Below are 18,877 nucleotides of genomic sequence, written 5' to 3'. Positions count from 1 at the left end.
GTGGGGCACAGTAGCACTCCAGTTGGTAATAATAGTGGTCTGGATTGAATTGCCTTTTTCCTGGTGTGTGAGTGGGATTCAGTACCTCTCCAGCAGTTATTAATAGAAGCCAGGTTTGAATTGGCTCTTTCCTGGTGTGTGAGTGGGACAGAGTACCACTGCGGCTGGTATTAGTGGAGGCCTGGATTGTATTGGCTCTTTCCTGATGTGTGAGTGGGACTCAGTACCACTCTAGCTGGTATTAATGGAATCCTGGACTGGATTGTCACTTTCTAGGTCTGTGAATGGGATTGTTTACCACCCTAGCTGGTATTAATAGGGGCCTGGATATGAATTGGCTCGTGCCAGGAGTGTGAATGGGACTCTTTACCCCCCGAGCTTGTATTAACAGAGGTCTGGATTGAATTGGCTCTTTCCTGGTGTGAGTGTGGCTCAATACCTCTCCAGCTGGTATTAATAGAAGCCTGGATTGAATTGGCTTTTTGCTGGTGTGTGAGTGGTACTCAGTACCACTCCAGCTGGTATTAATAGAGGCCTGGATTTAACTGTCCCTTTCCCAGTGTGTGAGTGGGGCACAGTAGCTCTCCAGGTGGTATTAATAGAGGTCTGGATTGAATTGGCATTTTCCTGGTGTGTGAGTGGGACTCAGTGCCACTCCCGCTGGTATTAATGGAAGCCTGGATTGAATTGGCTCTTTCTAGGTGGGTGAGTGGGTCTCAGAATCACTCCAGCTGGTAATAATAGAGGTCTGGATTGAATTGGCATTTTCCTGGTGTGTGAGTGGGACTCAGTGCCTCTCCAGCTGGTATTAATAGAAGCCTGGATTGAATTGGCTTTTTGCTGGTGTGTGAGTGGTACTCAGTACCACTCCAGCTGGTATTAATGGAAGCCTGGATGAAATTGGCTCTTTCTGGTGTTTGAGTGGGGCTCAGTACCACTCCAGCTGGCATTAATCGCGGCCTGGGATTAATTGGCTCTTTCCTGGTGTGTGAGTGGGGCTCATTCCCACTCTAGCTGGTATTGATAGAGGACTGGATTTAATTGGCTCTTTCCTGGTGTGTGAGTGGGGCTCAGTACAACTCCAGCTGATGTTAATAGCGGCCAGGATTGAATTGTCCCTTTCCTCGTGTGTGCGTGGGGCACAGTAGCACTCCAGTTGGTAATAATAGTGGTCTGGATTGAATTGGCTTTTTCCTGGTGTGTGAGTGGGATTCAGTACCTCTCCAGCCGTTATTAATAGAAGCCAGGTTTGAATTGGCTCTTTCCTGGTGTGTGAGTGGGACAGAGTACCACTGCGGCTGGTATTAGTAGAGGCCTGGATTGTACTGGCTCTTTCCTGATGTGTGAGTGGGACTCAGTACCACTCTAGCTGGTATTAATGGAATCCTGGACTGGATTGTCACTTTCTAGGTCTGTGAATGGGATTGTTTACCACCCTAGCTGGTATTAATAGGGGCCTGGATATGAAGTGGCTCGTGCCAGGTGTGTGAATGGGACTGTTTACCCCCCGAGCTTGCATTAATAGAATGGATTGAATTGGCTTTTTGCTGGTGTGTGAGTGGTACTCAGTACCACTCCAGCTGGTATTAATGGAAGACTGGATGAAATTGGCTCTTTCTAGTGTTTGAGAGGGGCTCAGTACCACTCCAGCTGGCATTAATAGAGGTCTGGATTTAATTGGATCTTTCCTGGTTTGCGAGTGTGGCTCAGTACCACTCCAGCTGGTATTAATAGAGGTCTGGATTTAATTGGATCTTTCCTGGTTTGCGAGTGTGGCTCAGTACCACTCTAGCTGGTATTAATAGAGGCCTGGATTCAATTCGCTCTTTTCTGGTGTGTGAGTGGGGCTCAGTACCACTCCAGCTGGTCTTAATAGAGGCCTGGATTTAACTGTCCCTTTCCCAGTGTGTGAGTGGGGCAAAGTAGCTCTCCAGGTGTTATTAATAGTGGTCTGGATTGAATTGGCATTTTCCTGGTATGTGAGTGGGACGCAGTACCACTCCAGCTGTTATTACTGGAAGTCTGGATTGAATTGGCTCTTTCTAGGTGGGTGAGTGGGTCTCAGAATCACTCCAGCTGGCATTAATTGAGGTCTGGATTTAATTGGCTCTTTCCTGGTTTGAGAGTATGGCTCAGTACCACTCCAGCTGGTAATAATAGAGGCCTGGATTTTATTGGCTCTTTCCTGGTGTGTCAGTGGGGCTCAGTAGCACTCCAGCTGGTATTAATCGCGGCCTGGGATTAATTGGCTCTTTCCTGGTGTGTGAGTGGGGCTCATTCCCACTCCAGCTGGTATTGATAGAGGACTGGATTTAATTGGCTCTTTCCTGGTGTGTGAGTGGGGCTCAGTACAACTCCAGCTGATGTTAATAGAGGCCGGGATTGAATTGTCCCTTTCCTCGTGTGTGCGTGGGGCACAGTCGCACTCCAGTTGGTAATAATAGTGGTCTGGATTGAATTGGCTTTTTCCTGGTGTGTGAGTGGGATTCAGTACCTCTCCAGCAGTTATTAATAGAAGCCAGGTTTGAATTGGCTCTTTCCTGGTGTGTGAGTGGGACAGAGTACCACTGCGGATGGTATTAGTAGAGGCCTGGATTGTATTGGCTCTTTCCTGATGTGTGAGTGGGACTCAGTACCACTCTAGATGGAATGGAATCCTGGACTGGATTGTCTCTTTCTAGGTCTGTGAATGGGATTGTTTCACACCCTAGCTAGTATTAATAGGGGCCTGGATATGAATTGGCTCGTGCCAGGAGTGTGAATGGGACTCTTTACCCCCCGAGCTTGTATTAACAGAGGTCTGGATTGAATTGGCTCTTTCCTGGTGTGAGTGTGGCTCAGTACCTCTCCAGCTGGTATTAATAGAAGCCTGGATTGAATTGGCTTTTTGCTGGTGTGTGAGTGATACTCAGTACCACTCCAGCTGGTATTAATAGAGGCCTGGATTTAACTGTCCCTTTCCCAGTGTGTGAGTGGGGCACAGTAGCTCTCCAGGTGGTATTAATAGAGGTCTGGATTGAATTGGCATTTTCCTGGTGTGTGAGTGGGACTCAGTGCCACTCCCGCTGGTATTAATGGAAGCCTGGATTGAATTGGCTCTTTCTAGGTGGGTGAGTGGGTCTCAGAATCACTCCAGCTGGAATTAATAGAGGTCTGGATTGAATTGGCATTTTCCTGGTGTGTGAGTGGGACTCAGTGCCACTCCAGCTGGTATTAATGGAATCCTGGGCTGGATTGTCTCTTTCTAGGTCTGTGAATGGGATTGTTTCCCACCCTAGCTGGTATTAATAGGGGCCTGGATATGAATTGGCTCGTGCCAGGTGTGTGAATGGGACTCTTTACCCCCCGAGCTTGTATTAACAGAGGTCTGGATTGAATTGGCTCTTTCCTGACGTGTGAGTGTGGCTCAGTACCTCTCCAGCTGGTATTAATAGAAGCCTGGATTGAATTGGCTTTTTGCTGGTGTGTGAGTGGCACTCAGCACCACTCCAGCTGGCATTAATAGAGGTCTGGATTTAATTGGCTCTTTCCTGGTTTGCGAGTGTGGCTCAGTACCACTCCAGCTGGTATTAATGGAGGCCTGGATTTAATTGGCTCTTTACTGGTGTGTGAGTGTGGCTCAGTACCACTCCAGCTGGTATTAATAGAGGCCTGGATTCAATTCGCTCTTTTCTGGTGTGTGAGTGGGGCTCAGTACCACTCCAGCTGGTATTAATAGAGGCCTGGATTCAATTCGCTCTTTTCTGGTGGGTGAGTGGGTCTTAGAATCACTCCAGCTGGTATTAATAGAGGTCTGGATTGAATTGGCTCTTTCCTGGTGTGTGAGTGGGCCTCAGTACCACTCCAGCTGTTATTACTGGAAGCCTGGATATGAATTGGCTCTTTCTAGGTGTGTGAATGGGACTCGTTACCACCCGAGCTAGTATTTATAGAGGTCTGGATTGAATTGGCTCTTTCCTGGTCTGTGAGTGGGGCTCAGTACTTCTCCAGCTGGTATTACTAGAAGCCTGGATTGAATTGGCTTTTTTCTGGTGTGTGAGTGGGACTCAATACCACTCCAGCTGGTATTAATGGAAGCCTGGATGAAATTGGCTCTTTCTAGGTGTGTGAATGGGACTCGTTACCACCCGAGCTAGTATTTATAGAGGTCTGGATTGAATTGGCTCTTTCCTGGTCTGTGAGTGGGGTTCAGTACTTCTCCAGCTGGTATTACTAGAAGCCTGGATTGAATTGGCTTTTTTCTGGTGTGTGAGTGGGACTCAATACCACTCCAGCTGGTATTAATGGAAGCCTGGATGAAATTGGCTCTTTCTAGTTGTTTGAGTGGGGCTCAGTATCACTCCAGCTGGTATTAAAAGATGCCTTGAATGAATTGGTTATTTCCTGGTGTGTGAGTGGGGCTCAGTACCACTCCAGCTGGTATTGATAGAGGCCCTGATTTAATTGGCACTGTCCTGGTGTGTGAGTGGGTCGCAGTACCACTCCAGCTGGTGTTAGTGGAAGCCTGGATTGAATTGGCTCTTTACTGGTGTGCGAATGGGACTCAGTATCACTCCAGCTGTTGGTAATAGAGGCCTGGATTGAATAGGCTCTTTTCAGGTGTGTGAGTGGGAGTCAGTACCACTCCCGCTGGTATTAGTGAAAGCCTGGATTGAATTAGCTCTTTACTGGTGTGCGAATGGGACAGAGTGCCACTCCAGCTGGTATTTATGGAAGCCTGGATTGGATTGGCTCTTTCTCGGTGTGTCAGTGGGGCCCAGTACCACTCCGGCTGGTATTAGTAGAGGCCTGGATTGTATTGGCTCTTTCCTGGTGTGTGAGGGGGACTCAGTACCACTCCAGCTGGTATTAATGGAATCCTGGACTGAATTGTCTCTTTCTAGGTGTGTGAATGGGACTCTTTACCCCCCGAGCTGTTATTAATGGAAGCCTGGATGAAATTGGCTCTTTCCTGGTGTTTCAGTGGGGCTCAGTATCACTCCGGCTGGTATTAACAGGGTTCTGGATTTAATTGGCTATTTCCTGGTGTGTGAGTGGGGCTCAGTACCACTCCAGCTGGTATTAATAGAGGCCTGGATTTAATTGGCTCTTTCCTGGGGTGTGAGGGTGCTCAGTACCACTCCAGCTGGTATTAATAGAGGCCTGTGATTAATTGGCTCTTTCCTGGTGAGTGAGTGGGGCTCATTACCACTCCAGCTGGTATTAATAGAGGCCTGGATTTAATTGACTCTTTCCTGGTGTGCGATTGGGGCTCAGTACCACTCCATGTGGTATTAATAGAGGCCTGGATTAATTGACTCTTTCCTGGTGAGTGAGTGGGGCTCATTAGCACTCTAGCTGGTATTAATAGAGGCCTGGATTCAATTCGCTATTTTCTGGTGTGTGAGTGGGGCTCAGTACCACTCCAGCTGGCATTAATAGAGGCCTGGAAATAACTGTCCCTTTCCCAGTGTGTGAGTGGGGCACAGTAGCTCTCCAGGTGTTATTAATAGTGGTCTGAATTGAATTGGCATTTTCCTGGTGTGTGAGTGGGACTCAGTACCACTCCAGCTGTTATTACTGGAAGTCTGGATTGAATTGGCTCTTTCTAGGTGGGTGAGTGGGTCTCAGTACCACTCCAGCTGTTATTCCTGGAAGCCTGGATATGAATTGGCTCTTTCTAGGTGTGTGAATGGGACTCGTTACCACCCGAGCTAGTATTTATAGAGGTCTGGATTGAATTGGCTCTTTCCTGGTCTGTGAGTGGGGCTCAGTACCTCTCCAGCTGGTATTACTAGAAGCCTGGATTGAATTGGCTTTTTTCTGGTGTGTGAGTGGGACTCAATACCACTCCAGCTGGTATTAATGGAAGCCTGGATGAAATTGGCTCTTTCTAGTTGTTTGAGTGGGGCTCAGTATCACTCCAGCTGGTATTAAAAGATGCCTTGAATGAATTGGTTATTTCCTGGTGTGTGAGTGGTACTCAGTACATCTCCAGCTGGTATTAATAGAGGCCTGGATTAAATTGGCACTTTCATGCTGTGTGAGTGGGACTCAGTACCACTCCAGATGGTATTTATGCAGGCCTGGATTGAATTGGCTCTTTGCTGGTGTGCGAGTGGGGCTCAGTACCACTCCAGCTGGTATTAATAGAGGCCTGGATTGATCCCAGCTGCGTCCTCGCTCGCACTTCCGCTGATCCAAAAGGATCAAAAGGCCTGTCTTGAATTGGCTCTTTTCTGGTGTGTGCGTGGGACTCACTATCAATCCAGCTGTTAGTAATAGAGGCCTCTATTGAATTGGCTCTTTCCCGGTTTATGAGTGCGGCTCAGTACCACTCCAACTGGTATTAATAGATGGCTGGATTGAATTGGCTCTCTGATGGTTTGTGAGTGGAGCTCAGTACCACTCTAGCTGGTATTAATACAGGCCTGGATTGAATTGGCTCTTTCCGAGTGTGTAAGTGGGACTCAGTACCACTCCAGGTGGTATTAATAGTGGCTTGGATTGAATTGGCTGTTTTCTGGTGTGTTCGGGGCTCTGTCCCACTCCAGCTGCTATTAATAGAGGCGTGGATTGAATTGGCCTTTTCCTGGTGTGTGAATGCGACTTTTTACCACCTGAGCTGGTATTAACGGAGGCCAGGATTGAATTGGACCTTTCCTGGTGTGTGAGTGGGACTCAGTACCACTCCAGATAGCATTAATAGAGACCTGGATTGATTTGGCTCTTTCCTGGTGTGCGAGTGGGGCTCAGTACCACTCCAGCTGGTATTAATAGATGCCTGGATTGAATTGGCTCTTTCCTAGGTGTGTGAGTGGGAATCAATGCCCCTCCATCTGGTACTAATAGAGGCCTGGATTGATCCCAGCTGAGTCCTCGCTCGCAGTATCGCTGATCCAAAAGGATCAAAAGGCCTGTATTGAATTGGCTCTTTTCTGGAGTGTGCGTGGGACTCACTATCAATCCAGCTGTTAGGAATAGAGTCCTGGATTGAATTGGCTATTTTCCGGTTTATGAGTGCGGCTCAGTACCACTCCAGCTGGTATTAATAGATGCCTGGATTGAATTGGCTCTTTCCTGGTGTGTGAGTGGGACTCAGTACCACTCCAGCTGGTATTAATAGAGTCCTGGATTGAATTGGCTCTTTCCTGGTTTGTGAGTGGGACTCAGTAGCACTCCAGTTGGTATTAACAGAGGCCGGGATTGAATTGCCCATTTCCTAGTGTGTGAGTGGGACACAGTAACACTCCAGGTGGTAGTAATAGAGGTCTGGATTGAATTGGCTTTTCCCTGATGTGTGAGTGGGGCTCAGTACCACTCCAGCTGGTATTGATAGAGGCCCTGATTTAATTGGCACTGTCCTGGTGTGTGAGTGGGTCGCAGTACCACTCCAGCTGGTGTTAGTGGAAGCCTGGATTGAATTGGCTCTTTACTGGTGTGCGAATGGGACTCAGTATCACTCCAGCTGTTGGTAATAGAGGCCTGGATTGAATAGGCTCTTTTCTGGTGTGTGAGTGGGAGTCAGTACCACTCCCGCTGGTATTCGTGAAAGCCTGGATTGAATTAGCTCTTTACTGGTGTGCGAATGGGACAGAGTGCCACTCCAGCTGGTATTTATGGAAGCCTGGATTGGATTGGCTCTTTCTCGGTGTGTCAGTGGGGCCCAGTACCACTCTGGCTGGTATTAGTAGAGGCCTGGATTGTATTGGCTCTTTCCTGGTGTGTGAGGGGGACTCAGTACCACTCCAGCTGGTATTAATGGAATCCTGGACTGAATTGTCTCTTTCTAGGTGTGTGAATGGGACTCTTTACCCCCCGAGCTGTTATTAATGGAAGCCTGGATGAAATTGGCTCTTTCCTGGTGTTTCAGTGGGGCTCAGTATCACTCCGGCTGGTATTAACAGGGTTCTGGATTTAATTGGCTATTTCCTGGTGTGTGAGTGGGGCTCAGTACCACTCCAGCTGGTATTAATAGAGGCCTGGATTTAATTGGCTCTTTCCTGGGGTGTGAGGGTGCTCAGTACCACTCCAGCTGGTATTGATAGAGGCCTGTGATTAATTAGCTCTTTCCTGGTGAGTGAGTGGGGCTCATTACCACTCCTGCTGATATTAATAGAGGCCTGGATTTAATTCGCTCTTTTCTAGTGTGTGAGTGGGGCTCAGTACCACTCCATGTGGTATTAATAGAGGCCTGGATTAATTGACTCTTTCCTGGTGAGTGTGTGGGGCTCATTAGCACTCTAGCTGGTATTAATAGAGGCCTGGATTCAATTCGCTATTTTCTGGTGTGTGAGTGGGGCTCAGTACCACTCCAGCTGGCATTAATAGAGGCCTGGATTTAACTGTCCCTTTCCCAGTGTGTGAGTGGGGCACAGTAGCTCTCCAGGTGTTATTAATAGTGGTCTGAATTGAATTGGCATTTTCCTGGTGTGTGAGTGGGACTCAGTACCACTCCAGCTGTTATTACTGGAAGTCTGGATTGAATTGGCTCTTTCTAGGTGGGTGAGTGGGTCTCAGTACCACTCCAGCTGTTATTACTGGAAGCCTGGATATGAATTGGCTCTTTCTAGGTGTGTGAATGGGACTCGTTACCACCCGAGCTAGTATTTATAGAGGTCTGGATTGAATTGGCTCTTTCCTGGTATGTGAGTGGGGTTCAGTACCTCTCCAGCTGGTATTACTAGAAGCCTGGATTGAATTGGCTTTTTTCTGGTGTGTGAGTGGGACTCAATACCACTCCAGCTGGTATTAATGGAAGCCTGGATGAAATTGGCTCTTTCTAGTTGTTTGAGTGGGGCTCAGTATCACTCCAGCTGGTATTAAAAGATGCCTTGAATGAATTGGTTATTTCCTGGTGTGTGAGTGGTACTCAGTACATCTCCAGCTGGTATTAATAGAGGCCTGGATTAAATTGGCACTTTCATGCTGTGTGAGTGGGACTCAGTACCACTCCAGATGGTATTTATGCAGGCCTGGATTGAATTGGCTCTTTGCTGGTGTGCGAGTGGGGCTCAGTACCACTCCAGCTGGTATTAATAGAGGCCTGGATTGATCCCAGCTGCGTCCTCGCTCGCACTTCCGCTGATCCAAAAGGATCAAAAGGCCTGTCTTGAATTGGCTCTTTTCTGGTGTGTGCGTGGGACTCACTATCAATCCAGCTGTTAGTAATAGAGGCCTCTATTGAATTGGCTCTTTCCCGGTTTATGAGTGCGGCTCAGTACCACTCCAACTGGTATTAATAGATGGCTGGATTGAATTGGCTCTCTGACGGTTTGTGAGTGGAGCTCAGTACCACTCTAGCTGGTATTAATACAGGCCTGGATTGAATTGGCTCTTTCCGAGTGTGTAAGTGGGACTCAGTACCACTCCAGGTGGTATTAATAGTGGCTTGGATTGAATTGGCTGTTTTCTGGTGTGTTCGGGGCTCTGTCCCACTCCAGCTGCTATTAATAGAGGCGTGGATTGAATTGGCCTTTTCCTGGTGTGTGAATGCGACTTTTTACCACCTGAGCTGGTATTAACGGAGGCCAGGATTGAATTGGACCTTTCCTGGTGTGTGAGTGGGACTCAGTACCACTCCAGATAGTATTAATAGAGATCTGGATTGATTTGGCTCTTTCCTGGTGTGCGAGTGGGGCTCAGTACCACTCCAGCTGGTATTAATAGATGCCTGGATTGAATTGGCTCTTTCCTAGGTGTGTGAGTGGGAATCAATGCCCCTCCATCTGGTACTAATAGAGGCCTGGATTGATCCCAGCTGAGTCCTCGCTCGCAGTATCGCTGATCCAAAAGGATCAAAAGGCCTGTATTGAATTGGCTCTTTTCTGGAGTGTGCGTGGGACTCACTATCAATCCAGCTGTTAGTAATAGAGTCCTGGATTGAATTGGCTATTTTCCGGTTTATGAGTGCGGCTCAGTACCACTCCAGCTGGTATTAATAGATGCCTGGATTGAATTGGCTCTTTCCTGGTTTGTGAGTGGGACTCATTAGCACTCCAGTTGGTATTAACAGAGGCCGGGATTGAATTGCCCATTTCCTAGTGTGTGAGTGGGACACAGTAACACTCCAGGTGGTAGTAATAGAGGTCTGGATTGAATTGGCTTTTCCCTGATGTGTGAGTGGGGCTCAGTACCACTCCAGCTGGTATTGATAGAGGCCCTGATTTAATTGGCACTGTCCTGGTGTGTGAGTGGGTCGCAGTACCACTCCAGCTGGTGTTAGTGGAAGCCTGGATTGAATTGGCTCTTTACTGGTGTGCGAATGGGACTCAGTATCACTCCAGCTGTTGGTAATAGAGGCCTGGATTGAATAGGCTCTTTTCTGGTGTGTGAGTGGGAGTCAGTACCACTCCCGCTGGTATTCGTGAAAGCCTGGATTGAATTAGCTCTTTACTGGTGTGCGAATGGGACAGAGTGCCACTCCAGCTGGTATTTATGGAAGCCTGGATTGGATTGGCTCTTTCTCGGTGTGTCAGTGGGGCCCAGTACCACTCTGGCTGGTATTAGTAGAGGCCTGGATTGTATTGGCTCTTTCCTGGTGTGTGAGGGGGACTCAGTACCACTCCAGCTGGTATTAATGGAATCCTGGACTGAATTGTCTCTTTCTAGGTGTGTGAATGGGACTCTTTACCCCCCGAGCTGTTATTAATGGAAGCCTGGATGAAATTGGCTCTTTCCTGGTGTTTCAGTGGGGCTCAGTATCACTCCGGCTGGTATTAACAGGGTTCTGGATTTAATTGGCTATTTCCTGGTGTGTGAGTGGGGCTCAGTACCACTCCAGCTGGTATTAATAGAGGCCTGGATTTAATTGGCTCTTTCCTGGGGTGTGAGGGTGCTCAGTACCACTCCAGCTGGTATTAATAGAGGCCTGTGATTAATTGGCTCTTTCCTGGTGAGTGAGTGGGGCTCATTACCACTCCAGCTGGTATTAATAGAGGCCTGGATTTAATTGACTCTTTCCTGGTGTGCGATTGGGGCTCAGTACCACTCCATGTGGTATTAATAGAGGCCTGGATTAATTGACTCTTTCCTGGTGAGTGAGTGGGGCTCATTAGCACTCTAGCTGGTATTAATAGAGGCCTGGATTCAATTCGCTATTTTCTGGTGTGTGAGTGGGGCTCAGTACCACTCCAGCTGGCATTAATAGAGGCCTGGATTTAACTGTCCCTTTCCCAGTGTGTGAGTGGGGCACAGTAGCTCTCCAGGTGTTATTAATAGTGGTCTGAATTGAATTGGCATTTTCCTGGTGTGTGAGTGGGACTCAGTACCACTCCAGCTGTTATTACTGGAAGTCTGGATTGAATTGGCTCTTTCTAGGTGGGTGAGTGGGTCTCAGTACCACTCCAGCTGCTATTACTGGAAGCCTGGATATGAATTGGCTCTTTCTAGGTGTGTGAATGGGACTCGTTACCACCCGAGCTAGTACTTATAGAGGTCTGGATTGAATTGGCTCTTTCCTGGTCTGTGAGTGGGGCTCAGTACCACTCCAGCTGGTATTAATGGAAGCCTGGATTGAATTGGCTTTTTTCTGGTGTGTGAGTGGGGCTCAGTATCACTCCAGCTGGTATTAAAAGATGCCTTGAATGAATTGGTTATTTTCTGGTGTGTGAGTGGTACTCAGTACATCTCCAGCTGGTATTAATAGAGGCCTGGATTAAATTGGCACTTTCATGCTGTGTGAGTGGGACTCAGTACCACTCCAGATGGTATTTATGCAGGCCTGGATTGAATTGGCTCTTTGCTGGTGTGCGAGTGGGGCTCAGTACCACTCCAGCTGGTATTAATAGAGGCCTGGATTGATCCCAGCTGCGTCCTCGCTCGCACTTCCGCTGATCCAAAAGGATCAAAAGGCCTGTCTTGAATTGGCTCTTTTCTGGTGTGTGCGTGGGACTCACTATCAATCCAGCTGTTAGTAATAGAGGCCTCTATTGAATTGGCTCTTTCCCGGTGTGTGAATGGGACTCAGTACCTCTCCAGCTGGTATTAATAGGAGCCTGGACTGAATTGGCTCTTTCCTGTTTTGCGAGTGTGGATCAGTATCACTCCAGCTGGTATTAATAGAGGCCTGGATTTAATTGGCTATTTCCTGGTTTGCGATATTTGGCTCAGTACCCCTCCAGCTGGCATTAATATAGGTCTGGATTGAATTGGCTCTTTTCTAGTATGTGCGTGGGGCTCAGTACCTCTCCAGCTGGCATTAATAGAGGTCTGGATTTAATTGGCTCTTTCCTGGTGTGTAAGTGGGGCTCAGTAGCACTCCGGCTGGTATTAATCGCAGCCTGGGATTAATTGGCTCTTTCCTGGTGTGTGAGTGGGGCCCATTACCACTCTAGCTGGTATTGATAGAGGACTGGATTTAATTGGCTCTTTCCTGGTGTGTGAGTGGGGCTCAGTACAACTCCAGCTGATGTTAATAGAGGCCGGGATTGAATTGTCCCTTTCCTCGTGTCTGCGTGGGGCACAGTAGCACTCCAGTTGGTAATAATAGTGGTCTGGATTGAATTGCCTTTTTCCTGGTGTGTGAGTGGGATTCAGTACCTCTCCAGCAGTTATTAATAGAAGCCAGGTTTGAATTGGCTCTTTCCTGGTGTGTGAGTGGGACAGAGTACCACTGCGGCTGGTATTAGTGGAGGCCTGGATTGTATTGGCTCTTTCCTGATGTGTGAGTGGGACTCAGTACCACTCTAGCTGGTATTAATGGAATCCTGGACTGGATTGTCACTTTCTAGGTCTGTGAATGGGATTGTTTACCACCCTAGCTGGTATTAATAGGGGCCTGGATATGAATTGGCTCGTGCCAGGAGTGTGAATGGGACTCTTTACCCCCCGAGCTTGTATTAACAGAGGTCTGGATTGAATTGGCTCTTTCCTGGTGTGAGTGTGGCTCAATACCTCTCCAGCTGGTATTAATAGAAGCCTGGATTGAATTGGCTTTTTGCTGGTGTGTGAGTGGTACTCAGTACCACTCCAGCTGGTATTAATAGAGGCCTGGATTTAACTGTCCCTTTCCCAGTGAGTGAGTGGGGCACAGTAGCTCTCCAGGTGGTATTAATAGAGGTCTGGATTGAATTGGCATTTTCCTGGTGTGTGAGTGGGACTCAGTGCCACTCCCGCTGGTATTAATGGAAGCCTGGATTGAATTGGCTCTTTCTAGGTGGGTGAGTGGGTCTCAGAATCACTCCAGCTGGTATTAATAGAGGTCTGGATTGAATTGGCATTTTCCTGGTGTGTGAGTGGGACTCAGTGCCTCTCCAGCTGGTATTAATAGAAGCCTGGATTGAATTGGCTTTTTGCTGGTGTGTGAGTGGTACTCAGTACCACTCCAGCTGGTATTAATGGAAGCCTGGATGAAATTGGCTCTTTCTGGTGTTTGAGTGGGGCTCAGTACCACTCCAGCTGGCATTAATCGCGGCCTGGGATTAATTGGCTCTTTCCTGGTGTGTGAGTGGGGCTCATTCCCACTCTAGCTGGTATTGATAGAGGACTGGATTTAATTGGCTCTTTCCTGGTGTGTGAGTGGGGCTCAGTACAACTCCAGCTGATGTTAATAGCGGCCAGGATTGAATTGTCCCTTTCCTCGTGTGTGCGTGGGGCACAGTAGCACTCCAGTTGGTAATAATAGTGGTCTGGATTGAATTGGCTTTTTCCTGGTGTGTGAGTGGGATTCAGTACCTCTCCAGCCGTTATTAATAGAAGCCAGGTTTGAATTGGCTCTTTCCTGGTGTGTGAGTGGGACAGAGTACCACTGCGGCTGGTATTAGTAGAGGCCTGGATTGTACTGGCTCTTTCCTGATGTGTGAGTGGGACTCAGTACCACTCTAGCTGGTATTAATGGAATCCTGGACTGGATTGTCTCTTTCTAGGTCTGTGAATGGGATTGTTTACCACCCTAGCTGGTATTAATAGGGGCCTGGATATGAAGTGGCTCGTGCCAGGTGTGTGAATGGGACTGTTTACCCCCCGAGCTTGTATTAATAGAATGGATTGAATTGGCTTTTTGCTGGTGTGTGAGTGGTACTCAGTACCACTCCAGCTGGTATTAATGGAAGACTGGATGAAATTGGCTCTTTCTAGTGTTTGAGAGGGGCTCAGTACCACTCCAGCTGGCATTAATAGAGGTCTGGATTTAATTGGATCTTTCCTGGTTTGCGAGTGTGGCTCAGTACCACTCCAGCTGGTATTAATAGAGGTCTGGATTTAATTGGATCTTTCCTGGTTTGCGAGTGTGGCTCAGTACCACTCTAGCTGGTATTAATAGAGGCCTGGATTCAATTCGCTCTTTTCTGGTGTGTGAGTGGGGCTCAGTACCACTCCAGCTGGTCTTAATAGAGGCCTGGATTTAACTGTCCCTTTCCCAGTGTGTGAGTGGGGCAAAGTAGCTCTCCAGGTGTTATTAATAGTGGTCTGGATTGAATTGGCATTTTCCTGGTATGTGAGTGGGACGCAGTGCCACTCCAGCTGTTATTACTGGAAGTCTGGATTGAATTGGCTCTTTCGAGGTGGGTGAGTGGGTCTCAGAATCACTCCAGCTGGTAATAATAGAGGCCTGGATTTTATTGGCTCTTTCCTGGTGTGTCAGTGGGGCTCAGTAGCACTCCAGCTGGTATTAATCGCGGCCTGGGATTAATTGGCTCTTTCCTGGTGTGTGAGTGGGGCTCATTCCCACTCCAGCTGGTATTGATAGAGGACTGGATTTAATTGGCTCTTTCCTGGTGTGTGAGTGGGGCTCAGTACAACTCCAGCTGATGTTAATAGAGGCCGGGATTGCATTGTCCCTTTCCTCGTGTGTGCGTGGGGCACAGTCGCACTCCAGTTGGTAATAATAGTGGTCTGGATTGAATTGGCTTTTTCCTGGTGTGTGAGTGGGATTCAGTACCTCTCCAGCAGTTATTAATAGAAGCCAGGTTTGAATTGGCTCTTTCCTGGTGTGTGAGTGGGACAGAGTACCACTGCGGATGGTATTAGTAGAGGCCTGGATTGTATTGGCTCTTTCCTGATGTGTGAGTGGGACTCAGTACCACTCTAGCTGGAATGGAATCCTGGACTGGATTGTCTCTTTCTAGGTCTGTGAATGGGATTGTTTCACACCCTAGCTAGTATTAATAGGGGCCTGGATATGAATTGGCTCGTGCCAGGAGTGTGAATGGGACTCTTTACCCCCCGAGCTTGTATTAACAGAGGTCTGGATTGAATTGGCTCTTTCCTGGTGTGAGTGTGGCTCAGTACCTCTCCAGCTGGTATTAATAGAAGCCTGGATTGAATTGGCTTTTTGCTGGTGTGTGAGTGATACTCAGTACCACTCCAGCTGGTATTAATAAAGGCCTGGATTTAACTGTCCCTTTCCCAGTGTGTGAGTGGGGCACAGTAGCTCTCCAGGTGGTATTAATAGAGGTCTGGATTGAATTGGCATTTTCCTGGTGTGTGAGTGGGACTCAGTGCCACTCCCGCTGGTATTAATGGAAGCCTGGATTGAATTGGCTCTTTCTAGGTGGGTGAGTGGGTCTCAGAATCACTCCAGCTGGAATTAATAGAGGTCTGGATTGAATTGGCATTTTCCTGGTGTGTGAGTGGGACTCAGTGCCACTCCAGCTGGTATTAATGGAATCCTGGGCTGGATTGTCTCTTTCTAGGTCTGTGAATGGGATTGTTTCCCACCCTAGCTGGTATTAATAGGGGCCTGGATATGAATTGGCTCGTGCCAGGTGTGTGAATGGGACTCTTTACCCCCCGAGCTTGTATTAACAGAGGTCTGGATTGAATTGGCTCTTTCCTGACGTGTGAGTGTGGCTCAGTACCTCTCCAGCTGGTATTAATAGAAGCCTGGATTGAATTGGCTTTTTGCTGGTGTGTGAGTGGCACTCAGCACCACTCCAGCTGGCATTAATAGAGGTCTGGATTTAATTGGCTCTTTCCTGGTTTGCGAGTGTGGCTCAGTACCACTCCAGCTGGTATTAATGGAGGCCTGGATTTAATTGGCTCTTTACTGGTGTGTGAGTGTGGCTCAGTACCACTCCAGCTGGTATTAATAGAGGCCTGGATTCAATTCGCTCTTTTCTGGTGTGTGAGTGGGGCTCAGTACCACTCCAGCTGGTATTAATAGAGGCCTGGATTCAATTCGCTCTTTTCTGGTGGGTGAGTGGGTCTTAGAATCACTCCAGCTGGTATTAATAGAGGTCTGGATTGTATTGGCTCTTTCCTGGTGTGTGAGTGGGCCTCAGTACCACTCCAGCTGTTATTACTGGAAGCCTGGATATGAATTGGCTCTTTCTAGGTGTGTGAATGGGACTCGTTACCACCCGAGCTAGTATTTATAGAGGTCTGGATTGAATTGGCTCTTTCCTGGTCTGTGAGTGGGGCTCAGTACTTCTCCAGCTGGTATTACTAGAAGCCTGGATTGAATTGGCTTTTTTCTGGTGTGTGAGTGGGACTCAATACCACTCCAGCTGGTATTAATGGAAGCCTGGATGAAATTGGCTCTTTCTAGGTGTGTGAATGGGACTCGTTACCACCCGAGCTAGTATTTATAGAGGTCTGGATTGAATTGGCTCTTTCCTGGTCTGTGAGTGGGGTTCAGTACTTCTCCAGCTGGTATTACTAGAAGCCTGGATTGAATTGGCTTTTTTCTGGTGTGTGAGTGGGACTCAATACCACTCCAGCTGGTATTAATGGAAGCCTGGATGAAATTGGCTCTTTCTAGTTGTTTGAGTGGGGCTCAGTATCACTCCAGCTGGTATTAAAAGATGCCTTGAATGAATTGGTTATTTCCTGGTGTGTGAGTGGTACTCAGTACATCTCCAGCTGGTATTAATAGAGGCCTGGATTAAATTGGCACTTTCATGCTGTGTGAGTGGGACTCAGTACCACTCCAGATGGTATTTATGCAGGCCTGGATTGAATTGGCTCTTTGCTGGTGTGCGAGTGGGGCTCAGTACCACTCCAGCTGGTATTAATAGAGGCCTGGATTGATCCCAGCTGCGTCCTCGCTCGCACTTCCGCTGATCCAAAAGGATCAAAAGGCCTGTCTTGAATTGGCTCTTTTCTGGTGTGTGCGTGGGACTCACTATCAATCCAGCTGTTAGTAATAGAGGCCTCTATTGAATTGGCTCTTTCCCGGTTTATGAGTGCGGCTCAGTACCACTCCAACTGGTATTAATAGATGGCTGGATTGAATTGGCTCTCTGACGGTTTGTGAGTGGAGCTCAGTACCACTCTAGCTGGTATTAATACAGGCCTGGATTGAATTGGCTGTTTTCTGGTGTGTTCGGGGCTCTGTACCACTCCAGCTGCTATTAATAGAGGCGTGGATTGAATTGGCCTTTTCTTGGTGTGTGAATGCGACTTTTTACCACCTGAGCTGGTATTAACGGAGGCCAGGATTGAATTGGACCTTTCCTGGTGTGTGAATGCGACTTTTTACCACCTGAGCTGGTATTAACGGAGGCCAGGATTGAATTGGACCTTTCCTGGTGTGTGAGTGGGACTCAGTACCACTCCAGATAGTATTAATAGAGGCCTGGATTGATTTTGCTCTTTCCTGGTGTGCGAGTGGGGCTCAGTACCACTCCAGCTGGTAGTAATAGATGCCTGGATTGATTTGGCTCTTTCCTGGTGTGCGAGTGGGAATCAATGCCCCTCCATCTGGTACTAATAGAGGCCTGGATTGATCCCAGCTGAGTCCTCGCTCGCAGTATCGCTGATCCAAAAGGATCAAAAGGCCTGTATTGAATTGGCTCTTTTCTGGAGTGTGCGTGGGACTCACTATCAATCCAGCTGTTAGTAATAGAGTCCTGGATTGAATTGGCTATTTTCCGGTTTATGAGTGCGGCTCAGTACCACTCCAGCTGGTATTAATAGATGCCTGGATTGAATTGGCTCTTTCCTGGTGTGTGAGTGGGACTCAGTACCACTCCAGCTGGTATTAATAGAGTCCTGGATTGACTTGGCTCTTTCCTGGTTTGTCAGTGGGACTCAGTAGCACTCCAGTTGGTATTAACAGATGCTGGGATTGAATTGCCCATTTCCTGGTGTGTGAGTGGGATACAGTAACACTCCAGGTGGCAGTAATAGAGGTCTGGATTGAATTGGCTTTTCCCTGATGTGTGAGTGGGACTCAGTATCACTCCAGCTTGTATGAATGGAAGCCTGGATTGATTTGGCTCTTTCTAGGTGTGTGAGTGGGGCTCAGTACCACTCCAGCTTGTATTGATCGAGGCCCTGATTTAATTGGCACTGTCCTGGTGTGTGAGTGGGACGCAGTACCACTCCAGCTGGTGTTAGTGGAAGCCTGGATTGAATTGGCTCTTTACTGGTGTGCGAATGGGACTCAGTATCACTCCAGCTGTTAGTAATAGAGGCCTGGATTGAATAGGCTCTTTTCTGGTGTGTGAGTGGGAGTCAGTACCACTCCCGCTGGTATTAGTGAAAGCCTGGATTGAATTAGCTCTTTACTGGTGTGCGAATGGGACAGAGTGCCACTCCAGCTGGTATTTATGGAAGCCTGGATTGGATTGGCTCTTTCTCGGTGTGTTAGTGGGGCCCAGTACCACTCCGGCTGGTATTAGTAGAGGCCTGGATTGTATTGGCTCTTTCCTGGTGTGTGAGGGGGACTCAGTACCACTCCAGCTGGTATTAATGGAATCCTGGACTGAATTGTCTCTTTCTAGGTGTGTGAATGGGACTCTTTACCCCCCGAGCTGTTATTAATGGAAGCCTGGATGAAATTGGCTCTTTCCTGGTGTTTCAGTGGGGCTCAGTATCACTCCGGCTGGTATTAACAGGGTTCTGGATTTAATTGGCTATTTCCTGGTGTGTGAGTGGGGCTCAGTACCACTCCAGCTGGTATTAATAGAGGCCTGGATTTAATTGGCTCTTTCCTGGGGTGTGAGGGTGCTCAGTA

The sequence above is a fragment of the Heterodontus francisci genome, chromosome 21 (assembly GCF_036365525.1).
Source record: "Heterodontus francisci isolate sHetFra1 chromosome 21, sHetFra1.hap1, whole genome shotgun sequence".
Classification (NCBI taxonomy): Eukaryota; Metazoa; Chordata; class Chondrichthyes; order Heterodontiformes; family Heterodontidae; genus Heterodontus; species Heterodontus francisci.
Note: the sequence above shows the minus strand (reverse complement) of the source record.